This window comes from Balaenoptera borealis (assembly GCF_965194805.1).
Source record: "Balaenoptera borealis genome assembly, chromosome: X".
Lineage (NCBI taxonomy): Eukaryota > Metazoa > Chordata > Mammalia > Artiodactyla > Balaenopteridae > Balaenoptera > Balaenoptera borealis.
This window is the reverse complement of record NC_138881.1, coordinates 27355982-27374538: the sequence shown is the minus strand read 5'-3', so window position 1 is coordinate 27374538 and position 18557 is coordinate 27355982. Positions and strand designations below refer to the sequence as shown.

General features: G+C 42.3%; 1 protein-coding gene across 6 annotated transcripts in view; it reads left to right on the top strand.

The window, feature by feature from the left end:
* The first annotated feature begins 356 nt into the window (after positions 1-356).
* TAB3 (TGF-beta activated kinase 1 (MAP3K7) binding protein 3) overlaps positions 357-18557 on the top strand; it is a 117301-nt gene continuing 99100 nt past the window's right edge. Inside the window, exon 1 of one of the 6 annotated variants that reach the window (XM_082378156.1) lies at positions 357-9798. The gene's annotated coding sequence lies outside the window, so the exon portion shown is untranslated. The remainder of the gene's footprint in view (positions 9799-18557) is intronic. The other 5 variants (XR_014239758.1, XM_082378155.1, XM_082378154.1 and 2 more) reach the window with 5 other exon arrangements.

Genomic DNA, 18557 nt, shown 5'->3' with positions numbered 1-18557 from the left:
TTCCAACCCTCTAATCTTGGTTGTTGGTTCCCTTGGCAACCAGCCCCCATTCTTAGGGGCTTTCCAAAAGTCACTTTATTAGCATAAACTCAGGTGTAGTTGAAAGGGGCTTATTATGAATAACTAAAGTCACTTTTAGAGCTCTTATCACTTAAGAAATTCCAAGGGTTTTAGAACTCTGTGCTAAGAATGGAGACAAAGACCAAATATATCCCTTATTATAAATCATGTTAAAAAACAAAATTCAACTGAGTAAAACTTAAAGATCTTATTGGCTTTATTCAACAATTCATGGATTGGGCAGATCCCATCTAACAGATAGAAAGGAGCTCCGAAGAGCTATACGAAATGGAAGACTTTTATAGGCAGAAGGAGGCGGGACAAGGAAGTTATTCTAGCAAAGAGCTGATTGTTTCAGGCCAGGTCACCTTTCTTTGGGGGATGGCAGGGGTCTATCAGGCAGATTACCTCACTAGTACTGACCAGGTAATTCCAGATTGACTGGTTTAAAGTTCCACTTCTGAAAGAGGTTGAAACTGCAATTTAGATGTTATAAGTCTCAGTTTGGTATCGTGAGCTTAGCACAAGTGACTCCATTTGGGGTCTGTTGTCCCCTTTTTAACAATCACAATATCAAAAGGACTCACTCTCATGTACCCTGATTTACCATCTCCCAGCTATTCCCTCTCAACTTTGTATGTGGATGACCACAGGTCAGAAAATTATAGAGTGAGAAGTTAAGGAAGAGCACCCTCTGATCAGGAGCACAGGATTCGAGAGTCAAACAATGATCTTTTCAGGTGTGAAAAAGAGAAATTCTAAAAAATTCTCCACGTAATTTCTCCTTGGTAAAATCGAAATAATAATAAACTTTAACTTTGAATATTTATTGTTTCATTTATAAGAACTGAACATGGGACTTCCCTGGTGGCACAGTGGGTAAGAATCCACCCGCCAATGCAGGGGACACGGGTTCAAGCCCTGGTCCGGGAAGATCCCACATGCCACAGAGCAACTAAGCTCGTGTGCCACAACTACTGAGCCTGCGCTCTAGAGCCCATGAGCCACAGCTACTGAGCCCACATGACACAACTACTGAAGCCCGCACACCTAGAGCCCGTGCTCTGTAACAAGAGAAGCCACTGCAAGGAGAAGCCTGCACACTGCAACGAAGACCCAACACGGCCAAAAATAAATAAAATTAAATTTAAAAAAAACAAAACTGAACATGTATTTATTCGTTTTCATTATGAGTTTACACATGACCTCCTTCGGGACAATCTCCCCAGACAACCGTCTACTTCCTATAACTTTTGCCAACTTTCACTCTCCCAAACACTTTCTCCAGACCCATAGTTTCTAGAACACCAAAGGCATGAACCATGGCTTCATTTGCTACACTCCATTACGCTTATTTATGTGACATTTTTTCCAAAAACTGGGAAATACCTTGAAGCCAGGGACTTTGTTTTACTCACCTCTGTTTTCTCAGAACCTGGCTCAGTAAATGTATGTGGAACAATGAATGAATTCCTATGGCCATGAATAAAGGACGCTGGCTGTTTCTGATGTTCCTGGCAGAGAGCTTATTGCATTTGCGAAGGGAAGACCCAAACTCCCATCTTAGCTGGACCGGTTACCTATTACCTTGGGCAATTCACTTAATCTCAATTTTCATCTGTCAAAGGTCTTTTTTTACTAACCCATGTTTACTATGAAAAGGAAACTGTGTGGTTCAGAAAGACCTCAAGACCACCTGGGAGAGAAAATGGCTGAAACAAAAGCATTTTTTATGTGTATTGAGGGGTTGGCTATGATCTTCCCAAGAGCAAAGGAGATTTTCAGTTACAATATTTTGTAAGCAGTATCAATCAATAAATCACTTGTGGTGAGAAGGCATTTAAAATTTCCCTTTTTCCAAACTCACTGTGTCACTTAGGTTCTCCACGTTCCTTTTGTAGAATCACAGTTAATTTAACAGATGCTTATTGAACACTTAAGTCTTGAGAACTTATTATGTGTTGGGCACTAAGCACTAGAGAAGGATATTTTAGTAATACAGAATATAAATATTTTTGGTCGCTTTGCCTTCCCTATACTCAATCATTGCCTTGAATATTCAAACCATTAATTTCTTATTCATTCCTAGTTTATCAGTTTAGATTCTTTTGTTTGCAAGCAACAGAAAATTTATCCCAAATAGGCTTATGCAAAAGGAAAATGTATTAGTTCGTGTAACTGAATAGTATAGAGCATAGGGCTGGTTTTAGGTACTGTGTGATGCAGGAGTTCAAATGATGTTCCCCAAACCTAGTTCTTCTCTGTCTCTTTCTCTTTCTTCATGTCTCAGTTCACTTCCTTTTGGTTGGTACCGTTCTTTAGGCAGGAGTTCCCACTGCAGTCACGAAATGGCTATAGAAACTCCAGACCTTCTAAACACTCAGAAAAAAGTGAGAGTGTCTTCCCTGGATGTCCCCGCAAGAGCCTCATTACATCTGATTGGCTCTGCCTAAATCATGTACCCACCTCTGAACCAATTATTGTGATCTGAGGAATCTGAGGCTCTGAATGGCCAGAGTAATATTATCAGCCTTGGAGCTGGAGGTGGAGACAACTTCACTAAAGGCAAGTACATTTAAAGAGGAGAGTAGTTTCCTCCATCCCCCAGCAAGGGAAATCTGAGAGAATTACTAGAAGAAGGGTTGGTAGATACTAGACAAATAAAACAACTCAGTGCAATTATACATAGGTTTACTATACAGAGGTCTAAGATTAAGTTCTCTGGAAACAGATTTTGAGATGAGTAACTGAGTGCAGAAGGTGATTGAGAAATCCTCTTGGAAAATACACCTGTAAGGATGTGAGGAAAACAAGATTGGAGAGAGGGAGACCCTGATCCAGAATGAAGTTGCAACCAAGGCTTCAGCCTGTCTCACATGGAGCGCTGGAGCTGGAATGGTCCTTCAGAGTTGCCCCAAATTAATGCAAAGATGCCAAGCCTTTATAGTTCCACATCAGCCAGTCATTGGTTGTGGGCCATCCACTGGGAGAGTGCATAACCTTTGTGAGGCATACGCCTGAAGGCAAAGGCAATTCCCAGCGAGGGACATAGATGTAAGCTGTTGAGAATCAGTAGCCCCAGCAATTCAGGAATAGATACATTACCCTGAAGAGGGGATCTTGGCGGAGCATCACAGTATTCACTACAAATGTTCTATACCGTTGCTGTAATCTTAGTGAGATCACTCCATATGAATTCTTCCTAATTCACCTACCCGCTCATTCTCTTCTACCTGCCTAGCCAAAAACAGTGTTTTCCTTTCCCTTCTCGGAGGGGTCCCATCCACCATTATCCACCCACTGGATCTGTAGCAAACCTACTTTGCTGGCTTCCTAGAGAAGAGATTTTTTTAAAAAAGAAATCTATTTGTGATTCTTTCAACTTAACAGTTGAGGAGGGTGGGCTCTGTCAGCCTGTGTATGAGGATTCTCTTACAGCATCATTGAGCTGATCTAGCATTAAGGAAAGTCACAATACATTTATTTAGCAGTAAATATTGAACATATTGTCTATTTGAAATGGACTTTTGGGGAAAAAAATTTAAAGGTTACTTTGTACTGGTTTAGAGAACTGGCTCCCTAAATGTTTCTATCCCTATTATTAACTGACTTTTGACTCCAAACAGGAAAAAGATGTTGGGCCAATTTTAATGAAACTCTTTCTTCTGAGAGAAAGGTTAGCTCTCCTGAGATGACTGCCTTGGTAGAGTTGATCCAGTCGGGAGTTGACCCACTGGATGGAGGCACTGGTGTTTAGTAGTGGGGTCTAGCAGAGAAAGGGAGGAATGTGAAAGGATTGATCCTGGCCACCAGCTGGTGTTGCTGAGATTGGTGTACTATATGCATCCAGTTCGGGTGACAGCCTGAGACCCAACCCTATTCCTCTGGCTTGTTCCAAAAAGAGTCCTGGTGAGTATAGGTGAATCACGTTCCAGGAGGAGCACTAACCCATTATCCATCACCAGATATACAACTCCCAAGTAGGAGGATTTTGAAAAAATGGGCATGTCCTGTCCTGGGACCAAGGGTAAAACGGTGGGGGTGATGGGCAACTGGTGTCTCTTCCTTCTTTGTCTTTTGCACTTAATTAATAATTGTTTCCCTCTTTAGGTGTCTTTGTATAAAGGGGCTCAATTCTGTTGTTCGTTATGATAGGGAAAGTGAGGGGAGGCTACCTTTAGTTCTTCCAGCAAGCTCAGAAGGCATTCTGACACACTCATTATTTAGGGTACTGGCCAGTACAGGGGCAAGTACTAAATGAAGCTTAGGTGGGAAGCAAAGTAGATTATAGGGGAAATTTTAGATTATAAGGAGCCCCTTTCCCATTGAGAATCACCAAATCACAAGGTAAAAATAAATCAAGGGGTCTACACAGAAGTGAAAATTAACATAATTTAAATATAGTATTTTTAGTACAAATTTGTCTGAAGTTGATCCTGAAAATTCATGCTGGGTTGCAGGCAAAAAGCTAACTGGAACCAGAGATCTGCCCTTCTCCCAGAGGGGTGGGTTGCACCCAAGCTCAGCTTCCCGTGGGACTTCCTTCCCTCACAGAAGGCCTGTAACATCTTATCAGCCTCAGAGTCCCAGATAATGCCTATAAACAGCTGGCACCCCAAATCCAGATTTCCTAGCACCAAGCAGCCTGTCACCAATAAGTTTCCTCGTAGGCTTATTCTACAAGAAGGCAGAGCAAGTGATCCTGCCAACAGAACCCAGGCTGGCCCTGCAGGTCCAACAAGGGTTCCCTCTCATTAAGGCACAATTAGCTACTACTGGCCCAATCCACCACCTGCAGAAACCAACACTGAGCCATATTATGGCACTGTTTCTCAAGGAGACCAGCCAGCCACTTGGGCAAATTGATTACTTTGGATCCCTTCCACAGGGGGGGTGTGTGTGACAGTGGGGCAGAAATTCATTCTTTCCAGAACTGATTCAGACTCTCATTATGAGTTTGCCTTTCCTATTCACAGTTCCTCCAGCAGCGCCACCATTCAAGAGTTTACAAAACGGTCACCTATTGATGTGGTATCCCACACAGTACTGCCTAAAACCAATGGACCTGTGTTACTGCAAAGGAGTTGTACATGACCATGAGAATCACTGGTCTCATCATATACCTCATCGTTCAGAAGCAGACAGTCTAATGAATGGCCCATTAAAAGCCCAGCTAACATTTTAGATTTTAGACCATACTCTGTAGAGCTGAGGTGACTTGGTGAGAGGGAGTCCTTGTTGGTGCCATGAATTGCCTCTATTCTTTTTTTTTTTAACATTTAAAAAATATATATTTATTTTATTTATTTAGTTGGCTGCGCCGGGTCTTAGTTGCGGCACGTGGGGGTCTTCGTTGCTGTGTGCAGGATCTTTAGTTGTGACATGTGAACTCTTAGTTGCGGCTTGTGGAATCTAGTTCCCTGACCAGGGATCGAGCCCAGGACCCCTGCATTGGGAGCGTGGAGTCTTAGCCACTGGACCACCAGGAAAGTCCCCAAATCGCCTCTATTCTTATCACCATAAGTAACCTTGGGTGAGACCAGAAGAAGTGCTGCCCAGCTGAGCCCAACACAAATTGAGAATCTATTGCATAATGAGCAAATAAAATGTTTATTATATTAGACTATTATGTTTTAAAGTGGTTTGGTTACATGGTGATAGTTTATTAATTCAACAAGTGAAGCCAAAAATATCTGAAATGGTACATGTGTCTGATACAGCTGAAGAGGATACATTTCAAATTCTACCACATTCTTTTTGTTAAATTAATTTTTATTGGAGTATAGTTGCTTTACAATGTTGTGTTAGTTTCTGCTGTACAGCAAAGTGAATCAGTTATACGTATACATATATCCACCTTTTTTAGATTTCTTTCCCATCTAGGTCACCACAGAGCACTGAATAGAGTTCCCTGAGCTATGCAGTAGGTTCTCATTAGTTACCTATTTTATACATAGTAGTGTATATATGTCAATTCCAATCTCCCAATTCATCCCATCCCCTGCTTCCCCTCTTGGTAACCGTAAGTTTGTTCTCTACATCTATGACTCTATTTCTGCTTTGCAGATAAGTTCATCTGTACCACTTTTCTAGATTCCACATACATATAAGAGATATTATACAATATTTGTTTTTCTCTTTCTGACTTACTTCACTGTGTATGACTATCTCTAGGTCCATCCACATCTCTGCAAATGGCACTATTTTGTTCCTTTTCATGGCTGAGTAATATTCCATTGTATATATGTGTCACATCTTCTTTATCCATTCATCTGTCAGTGGACATTTAGGTTCCATGTCCTGGCTATTGTAAATAGTGCTGCAACGAACTTCTGGGAGAGAGCTTCTAGGGCCTTCCCTAAAGGCTCATCAGGAGGTGGCAAAACTGGCTGTGCGACTTTGTATCACTCAAACACTTCCTCCAGCTTAAAAAAGAGAAGACTAGAAGGGAGATTTTTATTAGTTATCATCTTTGAGAGAGTGTTGTTGTAGATTTTCTCTCCCATTGGGGAAGGCAAAGCCAAGTGAGGGGGCTTCTGAGCTGAGTGAGGAGTGTCTTCAAGATGTATCACTCTCCAGCTGCTTGGTTACTGAACTGCAGCTACCTATAGGTCCAATCTAGAGAGAGAATATTAGGGAGAGCCAACCACGTATCTCTGGAGTTTGGAGAGCTGTGTTGATATAGCCACTGCTGCCTGCTTCTTGCCAGAAGAATTCTGAAGGCAGGAAGCTTGCTGAGCAGCAATGACAGGGTAGCATGTCTGTTGTTCAACATGGCCACGATCTGTGAGTTTCCCACAGATCAAGTGACTTTCGCACAAAGCAAAAAAGCTTGAGCCTCTTGCTTGTGCCCTGCCAATGGATGAGGACATACCAGAAGTAAGAAGTTCTGGGTATTCTACAAACGGCAGGAACCGAGAAGAAGTTAGAAAAGCTTGATTCATATCAAACAACTGTGCCATGAGGAACGTGCTGAAGAATCACACTCACCCCGTGAGAGAGCCAGCATTTGGATGCCTATCACATAGAAAGCACTGACAGCCTAGAGAGGACTTACAGCAGCATCAAAAAGTAAAAGAGACAAGGGGCTGAGGAGAGAGACGCCAGATAGAAGAAAGAGCATCATTTGTGTCCTAGGATGTGCTATCAAATCTTCCCAGTGGGAGCCTAAGAAGAACCCCCAAATGAAACCGGGAGAGAGAGAGAGAGAGGGAGAGCTGACTTTAGACACCTGTCATATCCAGAGAGGACAAAGCTATCTTATGATTGTACCTGTAAAGCAATAATTTGCCCACCTCCATTCCCACCCTCTTATTCCCTAGAGGAGAAGAAACTGCGGTTAGCAAAACAGGGGAGGAGAAATAGAAGCCCAAGAAACAGAAAGATAAGGGTTATACCTGCTTCCTTGACTTCAAGCTCCTCACTGGGGGCAGGACCCAATTGGGCGAGGGAAGAAATAATTTTAAGTCAAGATCTGAGTTTTGATTATTTTATGGGGTTGCTGGTTGTCCTCCCAACCTTTTTTCCAAAGTCATAGAATGTTTAGCTAGGGACAAGACTGCTTAGAATGAGACCCCATTTCCCAGTCTACCGTGCAGGTAGATACAGTAATATGATTAAGTGATGTTAACAACCCGTGGATAGTGCCCTTAAAGAAAATGGGTAGGCCTGCCTTCTCCTAATGACTGCAATGTCATGTGGTGCTGAGCCATTCTGGACCAAATGTACTAGGATGGCAATCTAGGGATGGCGGAGCAAGAAGACAGAAGGAGACTAACTCCTGCTCACTTTGTGGCTAGAGCTGTTGTTCCACTTTTGCCATGTAATAAGCAAAAGTCTCAGTGCCACACTACAATACACATTTATTGCTCACTCATGGTTTTGTGAGTTGGCTGGGGCAGCTCTGTTTGGTACGAAACCCTGAACTTGAAGCAGGTTTTCTACAAATGTTTTAACACACTGGTTCCCACTATGCGTGGGTGTGTGACAGGAGCGAATGGCTCCCTTTCTGACCACATCCAGCTTCTAAAATGAGTGGTTCTCAACACTGGAGCTGCTCTGCTTCAGAATGTGGGCCGGGTTCAGCTCTGCTTTATGTGTCTCATTCTCATTCCCAGGCTGCAGGGAGACTGGAAGCTCTCAGGACAGTGGCAGTTCCTTCCCATAGCAGCAGTTGGATGCAGTTTGCAGTTTTCCCCACACTTGCAGACACAGCATCTGGAGCCTCCCTCGGAGACACCAGCATCGGCAGATGCTGCTTCCTCCGCAGAGGTCTGAGTTTCAGCTCCACAAGGCCCCTGGTCTAAATATCTAAATTGTAATGACTGTAATAATCCCAACTGCTTTCCTTGGTTCCACTAGTTCTAGGCATAGTAGCTGCTTCCTGCAGTTGCTACCTCAACAGTATGTTAAGGGTTCTCTTCTTGCCTTTTTGGTTATATAATTATCAATTCTTTATATTAAATTCTCTCCGTGAAAATACTGGGGGTGGTTTGTTTCCTGACATCACCCCGACTGATTCACTGGACTAAATCCCATGACTGTGAGACTCCCCTCAAGAATTTTCTCTTTGATAGAGTATTTCATGACACCCCGCCTCCAATATCTGTCACTCCTCTCTGTACTCACTTCTATCACAGAATTCACTGTACTGAACTGTCATCATTGTTTTTTTCTCACCCATCTCCATCCTAGGCCAACAGATCCCTGAGGTCAGAGCACATCTGTTTCCTCAGTACCTGGCACATAGGAAACTCTGAAAAACAGAGAGTTTGAATGAATGAATAAGTGAATGAGCGAGGAAAAATAAATCAGCAGCAGAAGCAGCTATTTTAGTATGAGATTTGGAAGGCTCATGTAGTGCCAAAATGAAAGAGAAAGTTAGCTGGTGATGTGAGAAACAGAAGGGCTGTGGTTGCATACAGCAAGCGAACCGACAACAGGATGAAGGGGCAGCTGAGGCTTTGCAAAGAATACTCGGTGACAGGGAGAGTAGGGCGAACAAGGGGTTGGAGGACTCCCGGAGACGCCAAAGTGTGTAGGCTGTCCGTGCTCTGGAAGGATGACCAAGCCTTACGGGACGTCTCTCACTTCGCCTCCGGGTCCCGCCCAATCCTTTCCCTGGTTTCGGTCCTGGTTGCTCCGCCCCCTCCTTCTCCGCCCCGCGCTTCCAGAGGAAACAGGTAAAACACGGAGAACTGGGTCCTAGTTCAGGGGCTGTTCTGGGCATGCGTCCTCGTCCTTCCGCGCGCAGGCGCAATAACTTTCGCCTGGTGCTGCACGTTTCCGATATGGGGTAGCGTTTGCTGTGAAGTCAGCTTAGGTTACCCTCATTGACCGCCTTTCCTGTGGGTCCCCGCCCCCTCGTGGCTGTGGGGAAAGCTTCGCGAGATCGCCATCGGCAGTCCCCCGGCGGCGCCATCTTTGTGCCTGGCGAGCGACGGCGCTCGACGCGAACCCTGAAGCCGGAGGTTCGCTTGCCAAGCTCTCGCCGAGACCGGATCCAGGAAACACGAGGCGGGTCTCGGTGGGAGGGACGCATTGAAGGAGGAGGGAGGAAAGGGGGCGGCGGCGGCGGCGGCTGCTCCTCCTCTCACCGGACCCGGGCCCCGCGCAGCGCGCACCCAAGGGGGGGGGGTCGGGCGGAGAAGCGGCGCCGGGGCCGGACCCCCCGTGGGAGCTGGCGACTGGCGCGAGGGCAAGGCGGCGGCAGCGGCGGACGGGGAGCAGCGGCTGCGGGTGAGTGTCCGCGAGGAGGCCCGGCACCTGCCCGAGCCGGGACGTCGGGGGTGGCCCTGGGGTCGCCCCGGTGACCCCTCTCCCGGGCGCTGGGCGTGTGCTGGTCTGCGGGTGTCCCGAGGGCTCGTCTCGGCCTGGGGTTGCGGCGGACTCCGGGAACTGCGGGGTTGCCGGAGGTTTGCGCAGGGCCTGGCGCGCCCGCGCCCTCCCGGGACGCCCCTGGAGGCCGAGGAGAGAGGGAGTGGCCGGGGGCCTGGGTTGGCCTTCGCCCCCCGAGCCGAGAGGGATGATGTCCTTCCTCGCCGGACCCTGGGCATTGCAAGCAGTGAACCTCTGTGGACTGGTTTCAAGCCCCAGCAAAGCGTTTGGGAATGAAGACTAGCAGCACCAAGGTTGGGGTTGTCGAGGGTGTTGAGAGACCTGGGGACGGTCAGTAGTGATAGTAGTAATTGTTCTGAAAGAGGTTTACAAATGATTGTTGGCAGGTGTGGAGTAACGAGAAAATACTGTCGACGTTCATTTAAAGAAGATCACACAAGCAGCCCTCTGAGGTCCAACAACAGATTAGAGTTATTCCCAGTTGGAATTCTATAATTTAGTGCTGTGTGTCGGCTTATTAAGGTGCCTAAAAGCAGGATTTGGGGGGATGGGATGAGGGACAAGGTGGGTTATAAAGTAAGCTGCACATAAAGTCAGAAGTTCATACCGTTGATGCAAAGCATTTATGTCCTTATTGAAACGTAATTTATTTAAATTGCTTAAGAAAACTTGTCACCTTTGGTCCAGACGGGGCTTATCAATTCCATGTTCATCAGCAACGTTTGTCAACCAGACAACAATTTTGGCATGTGAGGTATTTATTTCTGGTTTGTAAAAGAACAAGAATGAATGGGAAAGAAAAACAATTTGACAAACTTAGCTTCTTTTCCACACTTTAGTGAAGGTAAATATTACATATGTGATTTTTATCTTTATATTTGACCGAACGTAATAATCTGTGTTCTGTCACTCTGAATTTTCTTCCACATGTTTCTTTGACACACTGTCAACACACTCTGTACAGTTTGTGTTGGAGCAAAGGGAGCTAACATTGAGTATTCAGGCACTGGGCTTGGTGGGTTATGTATGTTTGCATTTAATCCTCATAGCTACCCTGTGCTAAAGATGTTATCTTTGTTGTACAGATAAACACTAACCTCCAGTATTCTTCAGTAACTTTTCTGAGTAGGTCATATAGCTGGTAAATTGTGGAGCTAGAACTCAAACTCATGTGTGTCTGATTCTAGAATATGTGATTTTTCTACTATACTCTGCATAAGTGTATGTGCTGATTAATATACATTTTATGAAAATGGAAATTTTTGTTACAAAGAAACCTTTCAATTCTGTTGGTAATCTTAAAAGCTTTCTGTGTCCGTGGCTGAAGATAATCTCATTTTTTTTTCTTTGCAGATTTTTCCATTTTCTAGCCAGAGGTTAACATTTTAGCAGAAGTCTGCTGATTAGTGAGGATTCCTAGTAGTCGGTAGTGACCTATCTGAAATTCAAATGTTTTCAGTATCTTTGCCTTCAGTTTCAGCATGCCCAAGATACTTCAAAGATCAGATATCTTGTTTATTCTGGTCCTGAGTAGCTTTTCAAATTATATTACTAAAATAAAATATGAACTGTTCATAAGGATTTGAATTTGCTTTATCATAAGTTGGAGGTTTACGCACACATACCCACCCACCCACCTTCTCCAGCAAGTGAAGTACTTGATAGCAGATGTTTTTCTTCTCTTTAATTTAGTACAGAGGTTTTGGACCCAGTTTGTGGTTTGCAGAAAATACAGCAGCTGTTCTGGGATCCAGCATAATCTTTTATGGGGCTAGGGAGTGAAAGACCTGAGACGCTGGTGAAACAGTAGAAACATCTTCCCAGTGCATGGTCATTGGTCACTTTTGTCCCCCACTGGTCTCTGCTCTTGCATCTTTGACTTGATGCTGAACTTGCCTACCTGGCCATTATCTCTGCTCAAGAGAGAGTTCAACTGGAAGAGTAGCCGCTGAAAGCTGAAATTAAAAAAAAAAACCAGAATGCTAAGTGCTGGCACTCATCCTCTACCAGGTCATTTGGTTAGGTTTACCTGTCGAATTAATTATCCCTGGCTGGAAGTTCTGGAAACATGGGCATAAGAGGCCGGAAGAAAAAAAAGTCCTGTGCTCCTCAGGACGCATCTGCTTATGTTTTATGGAGTTTGGAGCTTTGCTTGAAATATAATATCTTGAAGTCCTCGTGGGCGATGTTTGGTAATGAAAGAGCAAGTTTTTCATAATAGTTATACTCCCAAGAAAGGGTTAAATATATTCCTTACTTGTGAAGGTAATTACCGTATTTGGGCTACTGAGGCGAAAAAATCAACAAATGATAATGTAACTGAGTGCTCACCAAGTAAATAAAAAAGCCTTTTTGAAATGATTTATATTGCCACTATATAAAGAAAAGACACCAGGAGATTGTCTCATGTATTTAGAAGTTTATTTTCATACCTTCCTTATAATAAGCCTCAGTTTATTACCATGACCACAAATATTCATTTGTCTAAAAGTGAAATGGTCCTATGAAATTTTTGAGACTGTCAAAATGAATTAATCCTAAACATTTAAGAACATTTATTATAGTTTAATTTATTGGCAGTTCTATTAATTTATTTGTCTGACCCTCTAACATCCCACTTCTCTCCTGCTTCAAATTTCTCTCCTTCCTTTCCTTCCTCTCTTTCTGATGCTGTTCCTGCTGGTATCTGGAGCTTTCCATTAGTTCTCAATTGACACTGAAGTCTTCGGCAGAATGAATGATGACAAGGAGGGCAAGGAAACGACTCTGAGTCCACTCCCCTTCTCCAAACCCGTGTGCTCTAGGAGGTCAAGAGGGACCCGGACAAGAGCCCTTTACCCACGCCATTCTTTCTTGCAAAGGAGAATGAGAGTAGCCGAGAGAGGGAGACAGTGTCAAGACCCTTGCCACGGTTTCTTTTCCTTCTCTCTCTGAAGCATTAAGGAGGAAAGTTTGTAAAAGCACATCTGCTGCAGGAGTAGCCACTTCCCTCATTGTCTTCTGCAGCCCACCCCGACCCTCACACACTTTTTCCTTGCTCCTTTTAGCTGCCATCCCACCCTTCATCCTTTGTTCCCAAGTAGGTCGTGCCTTCCTCATCCCAGGATCTCCTTCCACTACAGCTCTGCCTTTTTGTCCTTCTAACTCTGAAGCCTGATACACTGTCGACTGCCCTCTTTCATGCCTTTCCTCCTCCTTGGCCTTGATCATGGAAGCCTAGGCCTGTGGTCCTAGGGGAGCTGACTCCCAGTTAGAGGAGGGAAGAATTCTTTTTTACTTCCAAGGCTTAGTGGGGCAGGGATATTCTTTTATTCTAAGTTGGCTGTTAAATGGGTTTTCCCATAGAAACATTGCCCATGCAGGTTCGGTATTTTATTATACCTGTAACCTTATGGGTGTTTAAGCTTTAGTGGACTAGCTTGGAAACCTGGCACCTTAGATCTTTGTTTCCTGGGAAGGCAAGTTCTGAGGTTCAAGTAGGTGATTGAAAAAAACAGCTTGTGCTCCAGAAGTTGTTAGGGGTTGCATGCTTCTTGTTAATTACTCATGGGATGGTAGGGAGCACAGGTTAAGCTATCCAAAGTGATCTGTTATGTGGATCAGGTGGCCCTTCTGGGAGATAAACTGTTAGTCTTTTTAGATGGTCAGTGGAGAATTTCTGAATTTAGGCACATGTTTTGAAATACAATTGAAGTTCAGTCTATCCCAGGTTAATGTTTGTGGTGAATGTTTGTCCTTAGAGCAGATGTTACAGTGTTGTGGAAAAAACAGAGTTTTTCTTTGTCATAAAAGGGATATGTTGTTCCCGCTATTTCTTGCTGCTGTTCTAAAACTTTTCAAGGGTATTGGAACTCTTGCAGTTATTTTACCCAAGTTTACTTAGTGGTAAACATGGACAGTGTTTTTTTTTTAATCAAAAGATTTTAAAGTAAAGTTTTATTAGTTTGTTGCTGAAGTTGCATGCTGTTACCACCGTTTGTATGGTTCAAACAATTGAGGGATTTCAAAGTGATAAAAGCAAAGCAAAATACATTTAGAATTTGTTATCCATAAATGTGTTCAGTCTTAGCTTGGTTGAAGGACATATTTCTAATAAAAGGCGAGATGGGACCTTTTTTTCTTTGTCTCCAAACCAATCTTGTTTTCAAAATGAATTTGAGTTAAGTACTGTTTATTTTAAGAGTTTACTAGATTATTTAATTACACACAGATTGCAGTGGTTAAAAATAAAATCTCTCGGGGTAAAATGCTCAAATGTTCAGATCTTACTTTTGACACTAGCTAGCTCTGTGATCTTGGGCAAGTTGCTTAATCTCTGACCTGTTTCCTCATTTTTGAAATTGGGATAGTGTAATATCTACCTCACAGGATTTTCATGAGGATTAAATGAGCCAGAGGATGTACAGTATTTAGAACATGCCTAGCAATGGTAAATGCTCAAAAAGAGTTAGTTCTTCTTGCTATTATTATTACTTTGTCATCATCATCATTACTGCTGCTATTACTACTTTAGCTACCTTCTGATATAACACCCCTTCTGTTCTGGGTGTGTGTTTGTGTGTGTGTAAGGTATATTTCTTTATTTGTTAATAATTTTTAAATGCAAAGCTTAGGGGGGGCCAGGGAGAGCAGTATATTCATTGCTGGATACAACCAAAATTGGCCATAGTGCAGGAAATTCATAAAATATTAAACTAATTTTTTTCAGTAACACCATTTCTATTATGTTAGGTATAAGGAACTGTGCCACCTTGACGTTATGAGCAAAACTGGATTATTTTAGTAATCGTAATCTTTATTAAAATTTGTTTAACTATAAGGCCAGAGTCTGTGTAGACAGAGCCTTAATTTCTAAATGGTTCATTTATAAGACTTTCTTTTAGGAAGTCAGCACCATTTTCCCACAGAAATAATGTCACATATGGCATTTAGATTCCCAGGCCAGCCCAGCATATCTGAATTTGAAGACTGATAGTACTATAAAAACTAACTTCTACGTATAACAGTGTCTCAACAAGAATATGCACTGAGTGCATCAGGTACTGAAAGATTATGAACACAATCTTGAAGATGGCGTGGTGGGGTCACATTCCTTCACGATTCCAGCAAGAACTCCCAAGCCTTGGGCAGAGGGCTTTCTTCTGGTGGAGGCTAAGGACAGGGTAAGTAGTGGGACCTGGTCTCTAGAAGGCAGGAGCTTTTTCCTGGCTTGGCCCCTCAGAAAGCTGTGTAGTGTAGTGGTCGCCCTCAGTCTCTGTTCCGTCACTTACAGAACTTCTCATATGTAAAATGTAGATATAAGTACTGCCTATTTTACAAGGTTCTTGGGAGGATTAAATGTGTTAATATATATAAAGCAGTTAAAACGGTACCTGGCCCATTGGTGAGTGCATGAGAAATGTTATATGTATATTATTAAGCTTTACTGTTTTAGGACTGCTAGAATACCCCTCTCTACTTGGCTGTCCACTGCCCATATCTGTCGTACTTAATATTTATTTATTTATTTGTTTGTTTATTTATTTGGCTGCACCGGGTCTTAGTTGCAGCATGCGGGATCTTTAGTTGCGGCATGTGGGATCTAGTTCCCCGACCGGGGATCGAACCCGGGTCCCCTGAATTGGGAGCGCAGGGTCTTAGCCACGGGACCAATAGAGGGAAGTCCCTCTTTTGTACTTAAAAAGGATTATTCTCTTCCCTTTCCACTGAGAAATAGTTTCATAGCTTTTCATTTTCATCCCTGCCTAAAGTAAGCATCTTCTTTTGTATGTGTGTTTGTGGCTTTTCTGGGTTCCTTCTGGGAACCTCTCCTCATCCCCTTTTTAGGCTTTGTAGGGATGTGGAGACAACATTGCTTGAAGATACTGACTGTGGACATGTGATTGGGTCAGAATTGAGGTGCAAACTTTTGACTTTTGGTAATTCTCGCTGAGTTATTTTTTTAAAAATAGGCAAAAATAGTACAGAATTCCATATACCTTTCATCCAGGTATACGTAGTGATGGTACGTTTGTCAAAACTAAGACACTAACATTGGTATATTATTATTAGCTAAACTGATTTTATTTGATTTCACTAGTTTTCCCACTAATGTCCTTTTCTGTTTTAGGATCCATTCGAGGGTGCCATGTTGCATTTAGTTGTTAGGTCATTTTTAATCTTTAGTGAATAAGTTTCTGTGGCCATAAAACCATTTTCTGATGTAAGCTTTCTGCAGGTCCTCAAAAGGCCAGGTGTTTCCCCTGGGGTTGGCAAGTTCAGGGATTCATCTTGGCACTGAACTTTATAGTTTGAAATAAGAGGAGTCCTATGATAGAGGAAAGAATGCTATGGTGTTAGGGTGGAGACTAAAGCATTTTTATAATTTAAAAATATGTTGGACTAAATGGGTTTTATGTACTGTTCACTTTTGGTGGATTTAGCTTCAGAATGACAAGACATTCTTTTTAAAATGTTAAAGATATATAAAAAGCATACTTCATATTGGATGTAGAAGCTAACTGGAATGAATTGCAGAAAGTACTTATAATTTTGATTGAGAAATTAATATTAAGTTAGTACAATAATTTGTTACTAATTTAGCACATTTGTATGTGTTGGCTTCAGTTTGTGGTCATGATTGATTTTATTTTGTCTTTTTGAGGGTATAGTATGCTATAGGTGCCATTGTCATTCTAAATTGTGACATATGCCTTAAGATTGATGTCACAGTCATCACTTAGTGTAAACAGAAGGTTATCTGTTAGGTTGCACATCATGAGCTTTACTTTAGAAAGTCTTATCTTTTCTGCCCCAGAAATAGCTTTTGGCTATTAGTCATGGATGGCAAAGAAATTAATTTTGAGTTGGTAAAATTTGGATGAAAATGTTTCAATTGAATATGGTATGTATTGAGGGACACTGTCAGTAAACAAGTACTCTTGGTGGGTGGAAATCCCCTAGAACTTAGAGAAAATTGGCTGAGGGCAGAACTTAATTAAATAGTTTCAGTTGTTTCTACTTATCAAGAGCTGCTTATGACCTTGGACAAATCACCCAACTTCAAAGGACGTTGGTTTCTCCGTTTGTATATAAAATTAGGAGATTTGACTAGATGTGTGAATCTATTCATTTCTAAGATTTGAAAGACCCTTTTATTTAATAAAAACCTACTGTATAGCACAGGGAACTATATTCAATATCCTGTGATAAACCATAATGGAAAAGAATGTGGGAAAAAAAAGAAAAAAAAGAATGTGAAGAAGAATGTATGTGTGTGTGTGTGTGTGTGTGTGTGTGTGTGTGTGTGTATATATATATATATATATATCACTGAATCACTTTGCCGTGCTGCAGAAATTAACAAAACATTGTAAATCAACTGTACTTGAATAAAATTAAAAAAAAACCTGTAAGGTCAAGTTGCTTGTCTTGGATCTTTATGAATCAGCATTAGTCACTAATCTAGATATAAATCAGTTTATCTTTCAGGGTTCAAATAGTTTCAAACCATTGTTACTGTAAGTTTGAGAGTCTCTAGTTGGTTTGACAGCTCTATCAATATTTTTTGGTAATTAGCATGTTGTCTAATACCTGCTTTTTTAGTTTTTGTTAGTTATTTAATTTCTGTGCTTTGACCTGAGGTAGTGGACTTCAAACCTTTTTGCTCTCATATCCCCTAACCAATTTTGAAAAATAGGTACTCTTTCACATTTAAAAAATTATTAAAATTTAATATATGTACAGAAAGCACACATCAAAAAATTATTAAAATTTAATATATGTACAGAAAGTACACATCAGTAGTGAACAGTTTAGTAAATTTTCACAAACTGAGCACACTTGTGTACCAGCAGCCAGATCAAGAAAGTGAACATGACCAGCCACTTTCAGAAGCCCCTTTTTTTTGTTTGCCCTTTTGGTCACTTGCCGCCCTATCATCCCCCCACCATTTCCATGACTTTTTTTTTTAATTTAATTTTATTTATTATTTTATTTTTGGCTGCATTGGGTCTTCGTTGCTGCGCGAGGGCTTTCTCTAGTTGCAGTGAGCGGGGGCTACTCTTTGTTGTGGTGCGGGGGCTTCTCATTGCGGTGGCTTGTCTTGTTGCAGAGCACGGGCTCTAGGCGCGTGGGCTTCAGTAGTTGTGGCATGCGGGCTCTAGAGCGCAGGCTCAGTAGTTGTGGCATGCGGGCTCTAGAGCGCAGGCTCAGTAGTTGTGGCACACGGACTTAGTTGCTCCGTGGCATGTGGGATCTTCCCGGACCAGGGATTGAACCCGTGTCCCCTGCATTGGCAGGTGGATTCTTAACCACTGCGCTACCAGGGAAGCCCTTCCCTGACTTTTAACATCAAAGATTAGGTTTGCCTACTTTTGTATTTTATATAAATGGAATCCTACTGTACTCTCTTTTGCAGCATTATGAATGTGAGATTTATCTATATTGTGTATAGTTGTTAACTGTTCCTTCTCATTACTGTGTACTTCATTATGTGAATATATCATTATATATCATTCTGTTGTTGACGGGTATGTAGGTGGGTCTCAGTTTTTGGAGAATGTCTTTGTTGACCTTGGAGTGGGCAAAGATTTCTTAAACAGGACTTTTTCAATGATACATATTTGTTTTAGAGTTGTGACTAGAGAAAGAATGAGAAAACTGGCTTACTTTAATATGGG